The 21,265-nt window shown below is 40.7% G+C and overlaps 1 protein-coding gene across 2 annotated transcripts in view; it reads left to right on the top strand.

Moving 5' to 3' along the window:
* Positions 1–19,328: 19,328 nt before the first annotated feature.
* The window catches only part of LOC114654214 (protein FAM214A), a 127,484-nt gene continuing 125,547 nt past the window's right edge, over positions 19,329–21,265 (top strand). Inside the window, exon 1 of one of the 2 annotated variants that reach the window (XM_028804622.2) lies at positions 19,329–19,489. The gene's annotated coding sequence lies outside the window, so the exon portion shown is untranslated. The remainder of the gene's footprint in view (positions 19,490–21,265) is intronic. The other variant, XM_028804623.2, reaches the window with a different exon arrangement.

The raw sequence follows: 21,265 nt of genomic DNA, 5'->3' as shown, positions 1-21,265 counted from the left end.
AGGCACTTCATAGGAAAAGGCAGGCTATGCATTCAGAGCTCAACCTCTTAACAACTAAAGAAACTGAACAACTCATATTTAAATCAAGACATCATTATTATGAACACGGAGAGAAAGCTAATAAGATCTTAGCTCAACGAATCCACAAGAAAGAATTTTACAATACAATCCCAGCAATCACCAACACAAACGGAGACAAAATCATTGACCATAAAAATATAATGCACACATTTAGAGACTACTATAAATCCTTATATTCTACTGAGTTTTAAGAAGACAAGACACAATCTAATGCATTTCTGGATGCATTAGAGATACCACAAATAGATACTCTTAGTGCAGAGGACCTGGATAAACCTCTGGCACTATCAGAATTACTAGATACTATAAACTCACTGCAGAGTGGGAAAGCAGCAGGCCCTGATGGCTGCCCTGCCAAATTTTATAAGAAATTCTCAATTCAGCTAGCTCCCCTTCTATTAGCAACATTTACAGAAGCTAGAGAAAATAAAATTCTACCTCAGACTTTTCACCAAGCATTAATTACTGTCTTTCCTAAACAAAATAAGGACTTATTACAATGTACATCATACAGACCAATTTCACTTCTGAATAATGATGTTAAGATACTCTCCAAAGTCTTAGCTAGAAGGATGGAGAAAGTGCTGCCTTCGGACCAAACTGGATTTATTAAAGCTTCCAGTCTTCAATGCCTGTTTAATGTAAGTAGTATAAGCCATGGGGTTTCTGTCAAACTGTCAATCAAAATGATTAATGACTGTAAGCCCCGCCCCTTTGGACGGTTGGACTGGAAGTCCCGCCCCTACACCTGATTGGTGGATTTGAAGGATGCGCCCCGTCCCCAACCACCTGTTTGCCCCACACCCCCAAACACCTGTTTGCCCCCTCCTTGAACCCCCTCCCAGGCCCCCCAACCACCTGTTTGCCCCTGGAAACTGTCAAGAACTGAGTGATGGATGTGTTCCCCTTCCTTGAACCCCCGCCCAGGCCCCCACACACCTGTTTGCCCCCGGACACTGTCAAGAGCAGCCCCCCTTTCCCGAAAGACAAGTCCAGGCCTGTTACAGACCTGTTGGTGGCCCACTTCTCTCAAAGACACACACAAGCGTTTCAAGGGGCAGAGCTGCCTGATAATCGTTCCTGCCTCTACTGTTTTGGTAAGAACTCCTGTATCTATCTATTATTTAAAATATCTATCCTTTGCTTTACCACTTGTAAACCGTTTTTTATTTTATCTAAGTCAAACAGAGAAAGATCCCAGACATTCTCTGCTTTGACAAGCTGTCCACGCTGTTAGCAGGCATGAGTCTGTGGGTCTTGCCTGCTCCTGTGTGAGGCCCCAGGGGTTGAAGCTCCAAGCATACATGCCGGCACACGCGGAGAGTTCGAAATACGAGTTGCCGGCTCTCTGTCTGTACAGAGACTCGCGGAGCTGACAACCTCTGAGCGCACCCGTTAGATCCAGGCCGGGAAACTGACAGCCCCAAGGCTGTGAACCACAAGGGCTGCGCGTAAACAGCTGAGCGTAAAGCACACCTCCTCCAGCCCCAGGGGTGCGCGGTAACTTTTTTCAGGGACTCGCGGAGCTGACAGCCTCTGCGCGCCGCCAGTTAGATCCAGGCCGGGAAACTGACAGCCCCTGCGTGCACACGTTTGTTAACAGATGTCCGTCAGTTCCTCCTCCCCACCCTACCCCGGAACGGGAGTTCGCACTAAGTTTGCTCGCGCGCTGCACCTCAGAGAACAAGTTATGTGTATATCTTTTAAAGTTAAAGCATTTAAAAAAAATCACACCCACACAGTTAAATAATAAGCAACAGGGAGCTTTTAAATTACGTCTGAGAAGTCTAAAAAGATATCCACGGATGTATAATTTGTAATTTGTATATCTAAAACAAGCCCATTTCTATCAAGCACCCCACATTTTAAATAATCAGCGACCCTAAGGTTTTCACATTGCGTTTAGATTTCTAAATGTTACAAGTGTACTCTGATAATCCCAAAGTGAATGGAGCGCGTTTCTCGTCGGTCCATGAGACGGACGAAGTATGTTTCACTTATCTAGGTAAAACTCGATAACTAGTTCGACATAACGTGAATTTCCCCTTGGGATTAATAAAGTATCTATCTAAGCCTTGTAAAAAAAATCACACGGTTAAAGAATAGGCAGCAGCACCCTTTTAAATTACGTCTAAAAAAAGCTATCCTCGGATGTATAATTTATATAAAAACTATTTCCAGTACATATTGTGGAAGCAAGTGTTTAAAATGTCTAAAAGTTAGATCGCCTTCAACGTGCAGTCATTCTGGGAAAAGAGAAAGACGCTTTAAAACACTCTTTGACAAGCCAAGCTTTCCAAGGCATAGCAGCGCCGGCAGCCTGAAGCTAAGGGGGAGGTTAGGGGGAAGGAGGGGAGCGCTTCAAGCTCCTAGGCAACAGGTTTTGGTCGGCTCAGTCCAGGTCCTGACCTTTAAACTCATGTCGGAGTGTCCGGTGTGAAAATTGGCCTTACCTTGCGGAATGCAGAAATGCAGCTGCTAAGACATTACACGCGTGTCTGGTTAAAATGATTGGCAAACATCTGCTATCAGAAATCACGGTTACATTTCCAAAATACCGCTCTTTTCTCTATAAAGAGAGGCTTAAATATATTTTGATACAAGCCTTCTAAAAAAATCACACAGTTAAATAATAGGCAACAGCACCCTTTTAAATGACGTCTAAAAAGCTATCCTCGGGTGTATAATTTATATAAAAAGTATTTCTCACAGGGCGGCACGGTGGTGCAGTGGTAGCGCTGCTGCCTCGCAGTAAGGAGACCCGGGTTCGCTTCCCGGGTCCTCCCTGCGTGGAGTTTGCATGTTCTCCCCGTGTCTGCGTGGGTTTCCTCCAGGCGCTCCGGTTTCCTCCCACAGTTCAAAGACATGCAGGTTAGGTGGATTGGTGATTCTAAATTGGCCCTAGTGTGGGCTTGGTGTGTTGGTGTTTGTGTGTGTGTCCTGCGGTGGGGTTGGCGGCCTGCCCAGGATTGGTTCCCTGCCTTGCGCCCTGTGTTGGCTGGAATTGGCTCCAGCAGACCCCCGTGACCCTGTGTTCGGATTCAGCGGGTTGGAAAATGGATGGATGGATGGTATTTCTCACACATAGATCATCGGGCCCTAAGGAAGCCTATTGTGGAAGCAAGCGTTTAAATGTCTAAAAGTTAGATCGCCTTCAACGTGCAGTCATTCTGGGAAAAGAGAAAGGCGCTTTAAAACACTCTTTGACAAGCCAAGCTTTCCAAGGCATAGCAGCTCCAGCTGCCTGAAGCTAAGGGGAGGTGGGGGTGCTTTTACAGCACAGAGACAACAGGTGTGAACAGGCTCAGGGTAGGGGGGAAGGAGAGGAGCGATTTACAGCTCCTAGGCAACAGGTTTTGGTCGGCTCAGGCCAGGTCCTGACCTTTAAACTCATGTTGGTGTGTCCGGTGTGAAAATTGGCCTTACCTTGTGGATTGCAGCTGCTAAAACAAGTCTAAACATACAAAGGATGTTTTTCGGAGACCGGCCAAAGACACGGGTGGGAACCGGACAACGGACATTACACGCTTGTCCGGTTAAAATGATTGGCAAACATCTGCTATCAGAAACCACTTCCAAAATACCGTTCTTTTCTCAATAAAAAGAGAAGCTTCCATAACCAAGCCCATATCTCCGCTCACCCTGAGAACAACAAGATGAATTTCAGCCATGACGGTGCGTTTTCACGAACTTCTTAATGATTTCTACTTTTAATGACTAGAACTAAATGAAAAATAATTATCATTCATACAGGATTCCCCGCAGAAAGCGGTCTGTCTCCGAATCACGGTAAGTCCTTTTTCATGATTCTTATAAGCGTTAAACGAGCATGTTTAAAAAACGGAGGTTTGAATCCTTAAATTTCTTCCTTAGAACTATACATTCAAGCCGACTCGGAAAACGGTAAGGCCCTTTTTAAAAATGATAGATGTTTACAACGTACATGATGTGTGCGCGGAGCACGTGTAAGAGCGCACGTATTTGTTTATGATCAGTTTTTTATACGGACATTTTTCAGTCTGTCTGATGAGATTATAAATGTGCATGTTTCTATCTGTCTGAAACGTTCACGAAATTATAAAGGGTGTCGTGTGAATATTTGAGTATAATTACAGACGTATACAGTGATAAAGTTTGTTGTAAAAAATGAGCGTTTGAATCCTTTAATTTTTTATTTTTAGAGGTAGTAGTACTATACAGTTTCAGGTAAGACCCTTTTTAAAATGCTTTAGGCTTGCAATGTGTTTTGAGTGTTTGTGTAGGAGCGTCAGAGCGCTCGAGCGAGTGTGCGCGAGCTTTGGCACGTGCTTGTGTCCGAAGCTTTCATTCATTTCGCTAAATGTATTTATTTTAATACCTTCCAGATTTCCAAAGTCCGGGTAACTTGTAAACATATCCAGTGTATTGTTCATGTGTAAAGGAATAGGATTAAGAACTAGGCTGTCTGTTTTGATAATTTTTTTTATCCATCTTGGTGTAGGGATTGAGGTTTGTTAAAGTGTTTCAGGTAGTTACAAAATAACCTATTTAGTTCGAGAGTCTGTCTAGCTAACGTAAAATAGAATTTTTTATATGGACAAGCATCTAGCGGAATAGAGTCTGCAGGGTGATAACGCATAAGCTGTGGGTGCATGTGTGGATTGCTTGATTTAAAGAGAGAGCACGCATGTTTATTTATTTTTTTTTTTTTATGAACCGAGGCAAACCTTAGAAGCTTAGGACTTTTTTTTTTGGTTTTTAGAAGCTAGTCCTTTACAGAGTATAGAAGTTTCTCAAAGGGCTTCCTCCGGGTTGACCAATCGCTTTAAGTGTCATTTTAGATTTCAGTTTATCGAAGAAATGTTGAAGGCATACATTGTGAAATGAGGCCTTTAACTGAGAAGTTCATACGTTTTATTTACAGGCCCCAGTCCCCCGGGTATTTTAATGCAAGTGCTGGATGGTTCAGAAAATCTAAACCTGTATCATAACTGGCAGAAACCCAAACAACCACCGGCCTTTGTCGTCACAATGATCGGGAAAGGTCTTTAACAGGAACCTGGGGCAGCGTCGAAATACTAAAAGCCTTAGATAAAGGGTATAGAGTTTTAAAAATACATGAGATATGGCACTACGAACAGAGCACAGCTGATTTATTTACTGATTACATCAAAATTCATTTGAAAGGCAAACAGGAAGCCTCTGGGTGGCCTTCGTGGGCCCAGGACGAGGCCTCCCTTCGGTGCTATGTTGAAGACTATTTCGTAAAAGAAGGAGTCTTATTGGAGAATGAAAACATCGCCTCCAACCCCGCTAAGAGACAAATTTCCAAGTTATTTCTGAATTCTGTTTGGGGAAAATTCGGTCAGAAGCCTAACCAACCGACCACGATGTTTGTTAAACACACCCAAGAATTCTTCGATTACCTGTTCTCAGACGTGTATAGGGTGTCCTATTTTGGTTTTGTCAGCAACCCGGCGGCTCCTCTTTGTTCTCGGTAGGCAGTAATAACGTCAGAAACCCAGTTTCTTTATCCGCTTTTTTCACAAACGTCAGGTATCTTTGCAAGACGGATGTATAAAGTTTTACTTTTGCATCGCCACTCAAGTCACTACGTTCGAGTATGAATTTCATTTGTTTATCCAGTTCACTTTCCGTAGCACTTAAAAGGTTGGGGGAAGCCGGGGTTTTCTGCTGCCATTGAGCCATTTGCTGTTGTGGGACCAGGTACATCTTGCGCGTGTATTCCATATTTATACTCTCGACCCTATTAAACTAGTAATGAAAGGAATGGCGGCGCTTAATAGGTCACCGAGAAACCCTCCTTTCTGATATAAAAGGGCTTTTTTTTTTTTTAAAAACGGTGAGTTTTTTATCGCCAAGTTTTTTAATGGAGCAACGATACTTCTTCAGCAGCTTGAACTGTCTGGACCTCAGGGGGACGCGGCCTTTTAAAGTATTGAGAGCTATTTCTGACAGAGCGTAAATTAAATCGTCTGGAGCCTCGCTCAGCACAGTTTTTCTTTTGACGACTGGAGCCCCTATGTAGGGTCTTGAGCAGAGGGAAATTTCTTTTTATTCTGCACGACATGCCGGCTCTTTCTCAAATACTCGGAAATTCGCCTGTCTTTATCTTTTCACGACGTACACCACAGGCCAGTCGGGAGGAAACAATCCGGTACGTAAACGAAATTCGTCAGGCGTAGGGGCTTTCAGATCCACCAGCAGATAACCGTAAGGTTGTCTTGTAGCGTCCTCAAAGGCCTCCAAGAAAAATTTAACCCTACCAGGATACATTGGTAATTTGAAGTTTATCTCGAGGGTTTTTAAAGAGGGTAATGTAATTGGCATTCAGGTTTATCGTTCTACTTTTCTTGCCTTGAAAAAATAAATTTTGGACCAAGTAAATGATGGACAGATTTCTGTGGTGAGTATATTTTGTGAAGGCCCTCTCTATCTCTTCGCTATGACTCGCCTGTTCCATCATATCGTCGACGATCACCAAGTTAACACGATCAGGCGGCAGTAGTTCGTCCTCGCTTAAGGAGACGGGTAGACCCTCCAAAAATTTGGTTTTGGGAAATTGGGCTAGCAGCTCGTCGTACAGAGGCTGCCAGCAGCTGTAAAACCAGACTATATTGTCGTGGCGACGAGAAAGCACATGGTCCGCGTGCTCCAATAGCTTTTTCACATAATGCGATTTGCCCGATCAAGAGGGTCCCGAGACAATTTTCGAGAACGGATGCTGAAGTCTAACGTCAAATCCCTCTTTAGTATCCATAGGGGAGAGTTGTGAAATCGGGCAATAGAACCCTTTTGTTGTACACCACTCTGAATCTTTTTCTGAGTGGACGATTTAGCAACATCAAGTTCTTTTTGTTCCTATGAATCTGTGAACCCTGAACCGTTATTTCTTTCGCGAGATCGTGTTCCACAAAACTATACATTAGATCCATTAAAGAGTATAGGTTTACTGTTTGAGCCGTTTCGTGATTGAGAGTAATGCCCTTTACCTGAATGTTTTGTACGCGTATGTTTTCGGACCCCAGAAACAAACTCTTCTATGAAATCGTCAGGATCTAGTTCGCTGGTGAGTTCCCCTAAATAGTCCCCGAGCTGCGGGGTGTACTGCCCGGGCAAGGCTGTGAATGTAACAGAATCTGTATCATGATACAGAATCCTCGGTCCTAAACGCTCCAGCAAATCGTACAATTCTAGGCGGGCATAGGCCGTTGTAAAAGCGGCGATCACCACGTTAACGGGGCCAGGTACAACGTATCTGTCATCCGCATACCTCCACTGCACTTGAACGATTTGGTCGCTGACAAAACCAAAATAGGACACCCTATACACGTCTGAGAACAGGTAATCGAAGAATTCTTGGGTGTGTTTAACAAACGTCATGGTCGGTTGGTTAGGCTTCTGACCGAATTTTCCCCAAACAGAATTCAGAAATAACTTGGAAATTTGTCTCTTAGCGGGGTTGGAGGTGATGTTTTCATTCTCCAATAAGACTCCTTCTTTTACGAAATAGTCTTCAACATAGTGCCGACGGGAGGCCTCGTCCTGGGCCCACGAGGGCCACCCAGAGGCTTCCTGTTTGCCTTTCAAATGAATTTTAATGTAATCGGCAAATAAATCAGCTGTGCTCTGTTCGTAGTGCCATATCTCATGTATTTTTAAAACTCTATACCCTTTATCTAAGGCTTTTAGTATTTCGACGCTGCACCAGGTTCCTGTTAAAGACCTTTCCCGATCATTGGGACGACAAAGGCCGGTGGTTGTTTGGGTTTCTGCCAGTTATGATACAGGTTTAGATTTTCTGAACCATCCAGCACTTGCGTTAAAATACCCGGGGGACTGGGGCCTGTAAATAAAACGTATGAACTTCTCAGTTAAAGGCCTCATTTCACAATGTATGCCTTCAACATTTCTTCGATAAACTGAAATCTAAAATGACACTTACTGCGATTGGTCAACCCGGAGGAAGCCCTTTGAGAAACTTTGTCACTCTGTAAAGGACTAGCTTCTAAAAACCAAAACAAAAAGTCCTAAGCTTCCAAGGTTTGCCTCGGTTCATAAAAAAAAACAAAAAAACATGCGTGCTCTCTCTTTAAATCAAGCAATCCACACATGCACCCACAGCTCATGCGTTATCACCCTGCAGACTCTATTCCGCTAGATGCTTGTCCATATAAAAAATTCTATTTTACGTTAGCTAGACAGACTCTCGAACTAAATAGGTTATTTTGTAACTACCTGAAACACTTTAACAAACCTCAATCCCTACACCAAGATGGATAAAAAAAATTATCAAAACAGACAGCCTAGTTCTTAATCCTATTCATTTACACATGAACAATACACTGGATATGTTTACAAGTTACCTGGACTTTGGAATTCTGGAAGGTATTAAAATAAATACATTTAGCGAAATGAATGAAAGCTTCGGACACAAGTGCGTGCCCAAGCTCGCGCACACACGCTCTGACGCTCCTACACAAACACATTGCAAGCCTAAAGCATTTTAAAAAGGGTCTTACCTGAAACCGTATAGTACTACTACCTCTAAAAATAAAAAATTAAAGGATTCAAACGCTCATTTTTTACAACAAACTTTATCACTGTATACGTCCGTAATTATACTCAAATATTCACACGACACCCTTTATAATTTCGTGAACGTTTCAGACAGATAGAAACATGCACATTTATAATCTCATCAGACAGATTGAAAAATGTCCGTATAAAAAACTGATCATAAACAAATACGTGCGCTCTTACACGTGCTCGCGCACAAATCATGCACGTTGTAAACATCTATCATTTTTAAAAAGGGCCTTACCGTTTTCCGAGTCGGCTTGAATGTATAGTTCTAAGGAAGAAATTTTAAGGATTCAAACCTCCATTTTTTAAACATGCTCGTTTAACGCTTATAAGAATCATGAAAAAGGACTTTCCGTGATTCGGAGACAGACCGCTTTCTGTGGGGAATCCTGTATGAATGATAATTATTTTTCATTTAGTTCTAGTCATTAAAAGTTGAAATCATTAAGAAGTTCGTGAAAACGCACCGTCATGGCTGAAATTCATCTCGTCGTTCTCAGGGTGAGCGGAGATATGGGCTTGGTTATGGAAGCCTCTCTTTTTATTGAGAAAAGAACGGTATTTTGGAAGTGGTTTCTGATAGCAGATGTTTGCCAATCATTTTAACCAGACAAACGTGTAATGTCCGTTGTCCGGTTCCCACCCGTGTCTTTGGCCGGTCTCCGAAAAACATCCTTTGTATGCTTAGAGTTGTTTTAGCAGCTGCAATCTACAAGGTAAGGCCAATTTTCACACCGGACACTCTGACATGAGTTTAAAGGTCAGGACCTTGCCTGAGCCGACCAAAACCTGTTGCCTAGGAGCTGTAAATCGCTCCTCTCCTTCCCCCCTACCCTGAGCCTGTTCACACCTGTTGTTTCTGTGCTGTAAAAGCACCCTCACCTCCCCTTAGCTTCAGGCGGCCGGAGCTGCTATGCCTTGGAAAGCTTGGCTTGTCAAAGTGTTTTAAAGCACCTTTCTCTTTTCCCAGAATGACTGCACGTTGAAGGCGACCTAACTTTTAGACTTAAACGCTTGCTTCCACAATAGGCTTCCTTAGGGCCCGCTGATCTATGTGTGAGAAATACTTTTTATATAAATTATACACCCGAGGATAGCTTTTTAGACGTCATTTAAAAGGGTGCTGTTGCCTATTATTTAACTGTGTGATTTTTTAGAAGGCTTGTATCAAAATATATTTAAGCCTCTCTTTATAGAGAAAAGAGCGGTATTTTGGAAATGTAACCGTGATTTCTGATAGCAGATTTTTGCCAATCATTTTAACCGGACACGCGTGTAATGTCTTAGCAGCTGCATTTCTGCATTCCGCAAGGTAAGGCCAATTTTCACACCGGACACTCCGACATGAGTTTAAAGGTCAAGACCTGGACTGAGCCGACCAAAACCTGTTGCCTAGGAGCTTGAAGCGCTCCTCTCCTTCCCCTTAGCTTCAGGCTGCCGGAGCTGCTATGCCTTGGAAAGCTTGGCTTGTCAAAGAGTGTTTTAAAACGCCTTTCTCTTTTCCCAGAATGACTGCACGTTGAAGGCAATCTAACTTTTAGACATTTAAACGCTTGCTTCCACAATATGTACTGGAAATAGTTTTTATATAAATTATACATCCGAGGATAGCTTTTTTTAGATGTAATTTAAAAGGGTGCTGCTGCCTATTATTTAACTGTGTGATTTTTTTTTATAAGGCTTAGATAGATACTTTATTAATCCCAAGGGGAAATTCACGTTATGTCGAACTAGTTATCGAGTTTTACCTAGATAAGTGAAACATACTCCGTCCGTCTCATGGACCGAAGAGAAACGCGCTCCATTCACTTTGGGATTATCAGAGTACACTTGTAACATTTAGAAATCTAAACGCAATGTGAAAACCTTAGGGTCGCTGATTATTTAAAATGTGGGGTGCTTGATAGAAATGGGCTTGTTTTAGATATACAAATTATACATCCGTGGATATCTTTTTGGACTTCTCAGACGTAATTTAAAAGCTCCCTGTTGCCTATTATTTAACTGTGTGGGTGTGATTTTTTTAAAATCCTTTAACTTTAAAAGATACACACATAACTTGTTCTCTGAGGTGCAGCGCGCGAGCAAACTTAGTGCGCACTCCCGTTCCGGGGGAGGGGGAACTGACGGACATCTGTTGACAAACGTGTGCGCGCAGGGGCTGTCGGTTTCCCGGCCTGGATCTAACTGGGGGCGCGCAGAGGCTGTCAGCTCCGCGAGTCCCTGAAAAAAGTTACCGCGCACCCCCGGTGCCTAGGGCTGGAGGAGGTGTGGTTTACGCTCAGCTGTTTACGCGCAGCCCCTGTGGCTCACAGCCTTGGGGCTATCAGTTTCCCGGCCTGGATCTAACGGGTGCGCTCAGAGGTTGTCAGCTCCGCGAGTCTCTGTACAGACAGAGAGCCGGCAACTCGTATTTCGAACTCTCCGCGTGTGCCGGCATGTATGCTTGGAGCTTCAACCCCTGGGGCCTCACACAGGAGCAGGCAAGACCCACAGACTCATGCCTGCTAACAGCGTGGACAGCTTGTCAAAGCAGAGAATGTCTGGGATCTTTCTCTGTTTGACTTAGATAAAATAAAAAACGGTTTACAAGTGGTAAAGCAAAGGGTAGTTATTTTAAATAATAGATAGATACAGGAGTTCTTACCAAAACAGTAGAGGCAGGAACGATTATCAGGCAGCTCTGCCCCTTGAAACGCTTGTGTGTGTGTCTTCGAGAGAAGTGGGCCACCAATAGGTCTGTAACAGGCCTGGACTTGTCTTCGGGAAAGGGGGGCTGCTCTTGACAGTTTCCGGGGGCAAACAGGTGCGTGGGGGCCTGGGCAGGGGTTCAAGGAAGGGGCACACATCCATCACTTAGTTCTTGACAGTTTCCGGGGGCAAACAGGTGGTTGGGGGGCTTAGGAGGGGGTCAAGGATGGGGCAAACAGGTGGTTGGGGGTGTGGGGCAAACAGGTGGTTGGGGCAGGACGCATCCTTCAAATCCACCAATCAGGTGTAGGGGGCAGGACGCATCCTTCAAATCCACCAATCAGGTGTAGGGACGGGACATCCGGTCCAACCGTCCAAAGCGGCGTGGCTTAAGGTCATTAATCATTTTGATTGACAGTTTGACAGAAACCCCATGGCTTATACTACTAATGTAATATATTCATCCACAAAGTTATATACGATATTATTATCGTTGAATGCAGAAAAAGCATTTGACATGGCTGAATGGAACTACCTTTTCACAACATTGGAGAAATTTGGGTTTGACCCGAACATTTGTGCATGGATGAAATTACTGTATACCAATCCAGAAGCCTCAGTTTGTATTAATAACATTAATTCAGACTACTTTAAACTAGAGTGTGGTACCAGACAAGGATGCCCATTGTCACTACTGCTTTTTGCAATCGCCATTGAGCCACTGGCAATTCATTGTCAAAATACTTATGAGATAAAGGGGATTAACAGAGAAAGACTGGAACAGAAAGTTTCTCTATATGCAGATGATATGGTACTGTATATATCAGATTGACAAAATACTGTGCCTGCAGTCCTAACAGCACTAATAGAATTTCAGAAAATTTCTGGTCTCTGAATCAATATGAATAAAAGTATGCTCTTCCCAGTGAATTCTCAAGCATACAATTTTAGATTGGACACCTTCTCTTTTATCATCGCAAATCAGTTTAAATACCTGGGGGTAAACATCACAAGTAAAGATAAAGCTCTTTATGAACAAAATTTTGCAATTTGTATGTAAAAAATTAAGCAAGACTTGCATAGATGGTCAACCCTTCATCTCACTTTAGTTGGAAGAATTAACATTGTTAAGATGAATATCCTTCCTAAGCTTCTCTTTTTATTTCAAAACATTCCAATGTACATCAATAGATCATTTTTTAAGAAATTAGATTCAACCGTTTATTTGGAATTCAAAACATCCACGTATCCCAAACGTGACTGTACAAAGACCTAAGGCGGAAGGTGGCATGGCTCTACCTAACTTTCAATTTTATTACTGGGCAGCAAGCAAGCCGAATTAACATTTAGAGATATCTCAAAATGAATTTCAGATATCTTAAAATGTAATTTACTTTTTAAGATATCTGAAACTCGCTTTGAGATATCTTAAAATAATTTCCTTCATATTTTAAGATATCTGCAATACATTTGGAGATATCTCAAATGCATTTCAAGATATCTCAAATACATTTTCAGATATCTCAAAATAATTGTGTCTGCATTTCAAGATATCTCAAAATCATTTCCTGTACAACTGCCTATTATTTCAATGCAACTTCTTGTTTATTATAAGATATCTTAAAATGTATCTGAGATATCTTGAAATGAGCAGGAAGTGATGTTGAGATATCTGAAAATGTATTTCAGATATCTGAAAATGGACAGGAAGCTGTTTTGAGATATCTGGAAATGTATTTCAGATATCTTAAATTGTATTGTAGATATCTGAAAATGCTATTGAGATATCTTGAAATAATTGAGTGTCCTTTTAAAGATATCTTAAATGCATTTTAGATATCTTGAAATACAATTTGAGATATCATGAAATACATTATTAAATATCGGAAATGGAGCAGAGACCCATTTTAAGATATCATGAAATTAATTTTAGATATCTAAAAATGTATTCTAGATATTTCAGACAACAGTGAATTTAAATGCTTTTTGAGATATCTTAATTATATTTTGAGATATCCTAAAATAACTTCCCATTCATTTTAAGATATCTCAAATCTAAATCTTAAATAGATTTTCAGATATCTTAAAATAACTTCCTGTGGATTTCAAGATATCTCAAATACATTTTGAGATATCTTAAAATAGACAGGAAGTCCCATTGAAAGAATAGGAAATTTTACAGGAAGTGATTTCGAGATTTCAAAATGTACAGCACATCATTTCAAGATATCTTGAAATCTATTTGAGATATCATAAAATGCTTTTTAAATATCTTAAAATAGATGCATTTTTAGATATCTGTAATTCAAATTGAGATATCTAAAATGCATTTCCAGATAACTTAAAATTAATTTTGAGATATCTCTAAATGTTAATTCGGCTTGCCATTTACACAGGCTTGTTCTGCAATAGAAATAAAATCCTACAGTACTTCTTTATATTCCTTGCTTTGCACCCCAATAAATACAAATTTTCGCCAATATAGTATAATAACAACCCAGTTGTGCTTCACTCACTAAGAATATGGAACCAATATAGGAAGTATTTTAAGACAGAAAAGCTTTTATCTGTGGCACTTCTGCACGAGAACTTCCTTTTTCCACCGTCTCAAACATATGCAGTTTATTAATGCCTGGAAAACAGTCGGGATTAAATCACTTAGAAATCTGTACATAGACAATGTCTTTGCATCCTACCAACCATTACACTCCTAATTGAACTTTCCAGAAACACATTTCTTTCACTACCTTCAAATTAGAAACTTTGTTAAACAGAACCTGCCCAATTTTCCTCACCTCTCACCTACCTCTATGCCGGAAGATATATTGATCAGTCTCGTGGACTCAGACAGTATTTCCCTAATATTTAAAACCATTTTACAGTCCCTCCCTTTCAAAGATCCAAGAGAACAGTGGTGAAAAGGATCTCTCACTCAGCATCTCAGAAAAGGAGTGGAAAGTAGTAATGCACAGAATTCACTCAAGCTCCATATGTGCAAAGCATAGAATTACTGAACACAAAATTATATATCAAGCGCATCTCTCTTGTTTAAAATTGCCAAATGTTTCCAGGGCAAGGTCGAACCTGCGAACGCTGCAATCAAGTTCCGGTCTCAATGGGCCACATGTTTTGGGCCTGCACCAAATTAACATCATTTTGGACCAAAATCTTTAAATGCTTTTCAGACAGCCTTGGTGTTACAATCCCTCCTAATCCACTAACAGTTGTGTTTGGTGCATTTCCAGATGGGCTTAAAGTGGAGAAGGACACACAAACTATAATTGCCTTTACTACTTTACTGGCACACAGACTTAACTTGCACAACCGGAAGAATCCTCACTCACCTATTCTAAGTTAGTGGATAACTGATGTTATATACTATTTGAAATTGAAAAAAATCAAATTCACATTTAGAGGATCTGTACAAAACTTTTTCAAAACCTGGCAGGATCTAATCTATAACATTTTAGAATAAGCATTTAAATTGAGGAAGCAGGTTCTCTCCCCTCTTTTACTCTGTTTATCTTTATTCATTTATTAATTTATCTCTTTACTTATTTTTACTAGCATAAAGTTTTACACTCTGGCCTAGCTCTCTTTCTCAGGGGTGGGAGTTGATTTGTTTTCTAACCTTTTTTTTTTTGTAAAACTTGAGTTATTTGTATGGAATGTTATTTGATTTTAATAAAATCAATAAAATTAGTAATAAAAAGGATCAGACCATGTCAGCTGGAACACATTGTTTTTTTTATTACTCATTTAAATAGAAGTAATAAGAGCATTCATACGTTTTGGTCATTTATACAAAAATATTTCATTTTTCCCTATTCACTTAACTCTTATCTATGAAATTATCTATGAGCCCATCAGCTTCTGGAAATTTCATTAAGGCCCAGTAAAGTGATGAGTTGTATTTCTTCTTTCTGTTGCATTGTATTGACTGTCCTTTTTATGTTTTTGACAAATTTTTTCCTTGCTTCTCTATTATTATTATTATTATTATTGTGAATTTCCCATTGGGATTAATAAAGTATCTATCTATCTATCTATCTATCTATCTATCTATCTATCTATCTATCTATCTATCTATCTATCTATCTATCTATCTATCTATTAATTTCTTTTCATGTAACTGCTTTTAAAAGATTTAAATTGTTTTCTGCTTATTTCTTTCCTCAGTATGTATTTCCCCTGGTTTATACTTAAGTGCTTTAATTTGTTTTTTTTTATCTTTGATGTTTGAGTAAGTGCATACTGGTACTTTTATATGGGACTGATATAACAACTGAAAACACTGATCCAATAGAACAATAAGAAGCAGAGTGGAGAAAATCCATGAATTCGGCCTTCCATAAGGTATGGCATAGGTATTAATGAGCTTTTGAAGCATGTTGTAGTCAGTGTAACAGAAATCTCTGGTAAAATCATGGATAAGCCACATGGTACTGACCAGTACTACAGTATCAGTACTGATGGGGAGATCATCAAGTAAATACTGTAACACATAGTGAATTGTGAATTTGTGAATTTCCCTTGGGGATTAATAAATTATCTATCTATTTATCTATCTATCTATCTATCTATCTATCTATCTATCTATCTATCTATCTATCTATCTATCTATCTATCTATCTATCTATCTATCTATCTATCTATCTATCCGTGCGCATGTGGAACAGTTTACTGGTTCAAATAGTGTTATTCGTCAGCCAGACCGGGTGTTGGCATCCTCACCTGATCCTCTCTCCTCTTATTTCTCGGCAGTTTAGCCAAAGACTCTAACTGGCAGATAGTTAACATACAGTGCATCCGGAAAGTATTCACAGCGCATCACTTTTTCCACATTTTGTTATGTTACAGCCTTATTCCAAAATAGATTAAATTCATTTTTTTCCTCAGAATTCTACACACAATACCCCATAATGACAACGTGAAAAAAGTTTATTTGAGATTTTTGCAAATTTATTAAAAATAAAAAAACTGAGAAAGCACATGTACATAAGTATTCACAGCCTTTGCCATGAAGCTCAAAATCGTCCTAAGGTGCATCCTGTTTCCCGTGATCATCCTTGAGATGTTTCTGCAGCTTAATTGGAGTCCACCTGTGGTAAATTCAGTTGATTGGACATGATTTGGGAAGGCACACACCTGTCTATATACGGTCCCACTGTTGACAGTTCATGTCAGAGCATAAACCAAGCATGAAGTCAAAGGAATTGTCTGTTGACCTCCGAGACAGGATTGTCTCGAGGCACAAATCTGGGGAAGGTTACAGAAAAATTTCTGCTGCTTTGAATGTCCCAATGAGCACAGTGGCCTCCATCATCCGTAAGTGGAAGAAGTTCGAAACCACCAGGACTCTTCCTAGAGCTGGCCGACCATCTAAACTGAGCAATCGGGGGAGAAGGGCCTTAGTCAGGGAGGTGACCAAGAACCCGATGGTCACTCTGTCAGAGCTCCAGAGGTCCTCTGTGGAGAGAGGAGAACCTTCCAGAAGGACAACCATCTCTGCAGCAATCCACCAATCAGGCCTGTATGGTAGAGTGGCCAGACGGAAGCCACTCCTTAGTAAAAGGCACATGGCAGCCAGCCTGGAGTTTTCCAAAAGGCACCTGAAGGACTCTCAGACCATGAGAAAGAAAATTTTCTGGTCTGATGAGACAAAGATTGAACTCTTTGGTGTGAATGCCAGGCGTCACGTTTGGAGGAAACCAGGCACTGCTCATCACCAGGCCATTACCATCCCTACAGTGAAGCATGGTGGTGGCAGCATCATGCTGTGGGGATGTTTTTCAGCGGCAGGAACTGGGAGACTAGTCAGGATAAAGGGAAAGATGATTGCAGCAATGTACAGAGACATCCTGCATGAAAACCTGCTCCAGAGTCCTCTTGACCTCAGACTGGGGCGACGGTTCATCTTTCAGCAGGACAACGACCCTAAGCACACAGCCAAGATATCAAAGGAGTGGCTTCAGGACAACTCTGTGAATGTTCTTGAGTGGCCCAGCCACAGCCCAGACTTGAATCCAATTGAACATCTCTGGAGAGATCTTAAAATGGCTGTGCACCAACGCTTCCCATCCAACCTGATGGAGCTTGAGAGGTGCTGCAAAGAGGAATGGGTGAAACTGGCCAAGGATAGGTGTGCCAAGCTTGTGGCATCATATTCAAAAAGACTTGAGGCTATAATTGCTGCAAAAGGTGCATCGACAAAGTATTGAGCAAAGGCTGTGAATACTTATGTACTGTACATGTGATTTCTCAGTTTTTTTATTTTTAATAAATTTGCAAAAACCTCAAGTAAACTTTTTTCACGTTGTAATTATGGGGTGTTGTGTGTAGAATTCTGATGAAAAAAATGAATTTAATCCATTTTGGAATAAGGCTGTAACATAACAAAGTGTGGAAAAAGTGATGCGCTGTGAATACTTTCTGGATGCACTGTAAATTCTACCCAGCTAATAGTGTATCATACTTTGAGAAATATGATGTGGGGAGGTTTTAAAGAGTGATAATATGATGAATACACAATAAAGAAAACACATAGCAGATACAGTATAACAAGGGGAAAAGGTAATAAAGGTTGAGTTAAAATGGAAAAGACCTTTGAAAGAAAGGACCAAATTTTTGTTAGACTGCAGGGATTGAAAATCTGGTCAGTAAAAAATTAAGGACTTCCTTATATTTTACTGAGTAATTGTGAGCTCTAGCTTAACTTCTCCTGCATATGTACAGTCCTGGACATGGCACATCTATCTCTCTTTCTGTCTAAGAGCAGTGAGACCTGAAGACCTTCAATTCATCATGCCTACAGGACTAGACAATTCATCAGTGTCTAACCAATGTTATTTCTTACATAGCACCTTTCTGTAGTGAAAACTATGGAAAGGGACTTTATAAATACATACTGTATATACTATAACTATTCACACATACTTTACTTTTGGAGTACAGAGTTTCTCAGTGCCACTCATTTAGCAGGAGTTGGGCATTGAGCTATACAGCCTAATAGTTTAAAGTCCATGGCCTTAGCCAGAAAGCTGCACCACCTGCTAAAAGATAACAACTATTGCTCTTTAGAAAAGGAAACCCGGAGTATGGCAATCAGCATAAATATAGAAAAGTACTGTTTGGGTAAGTCAACAGGAGCAGAGAAGAATGAGAAAAGTCAAAGTTACAGCAGCTGTAGTACAGCTGATATGGATGTGAAAATTAGCAAATATGAGAACATTATATGAACTGGAGCAGTGTAAAGAAAGATATTCAATAAATTATGAGATAAAAGAAGAGTTGTGCATTCCAGTAGAGAAAAAATATGGGCTGAGATAAAAATGTGTTATTAATATACATGACGTACAATACCTAAATGTGGAAACATTGATTGTATCAGCTAAAAATGAAAAATTAAAGATAACATTTGAACACATCTTCCATGGCCAAGCACAGCGTCAAACAAAAGCAGTCGTCAATTTTACATTAAAGGTCATTCTAACTTTATATTTGACTAGAATATATTAATGAAATAAATATAACAACATGTAATCATGATATTGTTAACCTGCGGCGTCTTTCGTGGCTTTGATACAAGATTTCTTCTTTGTGTTTAAAAGCTATGTGAGCTGAATCACCTTTAAATTCTATCTGGCATATTCCCCGCTACTGCATATTTTACACTGTTGCTTACACACTGTGTCCCCCTCCTTTATTCACACATCACACATTACTCTCGTTCTCTGATACCAAATATATTTATCACTACCCTCCCAGACCATGGAGTTCTCGGTGCGTATTTGGTCCCTTTACAGGCCCCTCAAACTAGGCTTCCCTCAGTTACTCTCCAGAAGGCTAGCGGGAAGCACGTGTAGTAGGCGTGGTCACAACCTCCACGTCGCTGAAGCCTGCTGCTATCCTATCAGAATAACAGGTTCTGTTGTCTTTGTTTGGAGGCGGGTTTCTCTTGTTGTGATTGGATACAGACGGGTTCAGGCTGGCGCGTGCGGGCGGAGAGATGCGCTTCTTCATGCAGCCTTTCTCGCAACCCGGAAGCGTCATTTGTTAAAGGGCCGGAGATGGAATTTGGGGCGGTGGTGCTGCGGACGTAAAGAACAGTTCGGCACGGCAAGGCCAGCGTGTAAGTGTCCGTCGAGGGAGTCTGTACTCCTTTTGTGTGTTTGTCTGTTTTCTTGCTTTCATGAGATTGGAAACAGGCAGGGGCCTCAGGGTTTTTTTTTTACTTAAAAGATAATTCGTCTGTTCCTCAGCAGACCCCCTCAAACCCTGACTTGGCATTTCAGTACAGCCCTTCCCCCCCAGTCTGAACGCCGTCTTATAAAAAGACTGCACTTTACAGTTTGGTTTAAGTCACCGGTTAAAGAAAAGTGTGTTACACGTAGGCACAACCGTTGGGTGATGCACTTATTAAAAAAGAAGGCCAGGGTTATACAGAAACAGAGCACTGATTCAGGGGTGGCAAACCTAGTGAGCATGTTGTCCAAGTACGGAAAGCATTTTTTTTCTTTCAGATTTATTTTGACAAGAGTTTTTGATTGAAGTCGGAGCGCTCATTTGTTAGTGCATTTCCACTTTGGCGGTTTATCAGAGATTAAAGAACCAAATAGTTTTCTCTGATAACTTTTTGTAGTTAATATAACATTTGAACATAAATATTTTATTAGTGCTAACAGACATTCTAAAATCAAGACGGATTATATTTTGAATAAAAGTAAATATAACCAATCGTCTTCATATTCGTTTAACAAATTTAAGTGAATAGACGGACTACAACATAAACAGAGCAAGTTAATAAAAATATATTCGTTTTTAATTAGGATCAAACATCTATCAGAGCCACTTATGATAATTCATACTGTAATCTTAGTATCAAACATACATACATACAGTGAAAAAACATTTAGCTGTAAAGGGCTTGTTTATGGCATAGTTAATCATTTATGATCAGCAGTAGTTATTACAAGCAAAATTTAAAAAGTGATAATAAGACATTGCCGGACTTACAGCCACTGTTACCAGTGCATTGTAGTGAAATGCTTCACGATAACTCCTTGGTTAGGGCTGCTGACTCACAGATCCATCCCCCTGGGTTGTTATGTGTACAAGGAACTTGTAAGCTGTGTCGGTTTTGTGTGGTGTATTTCTCTGGATGCCCCAGATTTCCTGCCCATCCCAAAAGACTTGCATATTTGGTTTATTGGTAATCTTGATTTGGCAATGTGAGTGTTTGCAGGTATAGATTCTACAGCTGTATGTGGTAACTCCCTGTCCAGCTCTGGTTCCTGTGTTGTTTCCAATACTTCTAGTATAGGCTTCAGCCACAGTGACCTTGAATAGGATGAATTGGGGTTGAGTATGTTATTGTATATGGTTAATAAGAAAACTCCACTAAAAGAGTCAGGAGTGCCAAGTTTAACATACAGTGCATCCAGAAAGTATTCACAGCGCATCACTTTTTCCACCTTTTCTTATGTTACAGCCTTATTCCAAAATGGATTAAATTCATTTTTTCCTCAGAATTCTGCACACAACACCCCATAATGACAACGTGAAAAAAGTTTACTTGAGGTTTTTGCAAATTTATTAAAAATAAAAACTGAGAAATCCCATGTACATAAGTATTCACAGCCTTTGCTCAATACTTTGTCGATGCACCTTTGGCAGCAATTACAGCCTCAAGTCTTGTTGAATATGATGCCACAAGCTTGGCACACCTATCCTTGGCCAGTTTCGCCCATTCCTCATTGCAGCACCTCTCAAGCTCCATCAGGTTGGATGGGAAGCGTCGGTGCACAGCCATTTTAAGATCTCTCCAGAGATGTTCAAATGGATTCAAGTCTGGGCTCTGGCTGGGCCACTCAAGGACATTCACAGAGTTGTCCTGAAGCCACTCCTT

This window comes from Erpetoichthys calabaricus, chromosome 7 (genome assembly GCF_900747795.2).
Source record: "Erpetoichthys calabaricus chromosome 7, fErpCal1.3, whole genome shotgun sequence".
Taxonomy (NCBI): Eukaryota; Metazoa; Chordata; class Cladistia; order Polypteriformes; family Polypteridae; genus Erpetoichthys; species Erpetoichthys calabaricus.
This window is presented reverse-complemented; position numbering and strand designations above follow the sequence as displayed.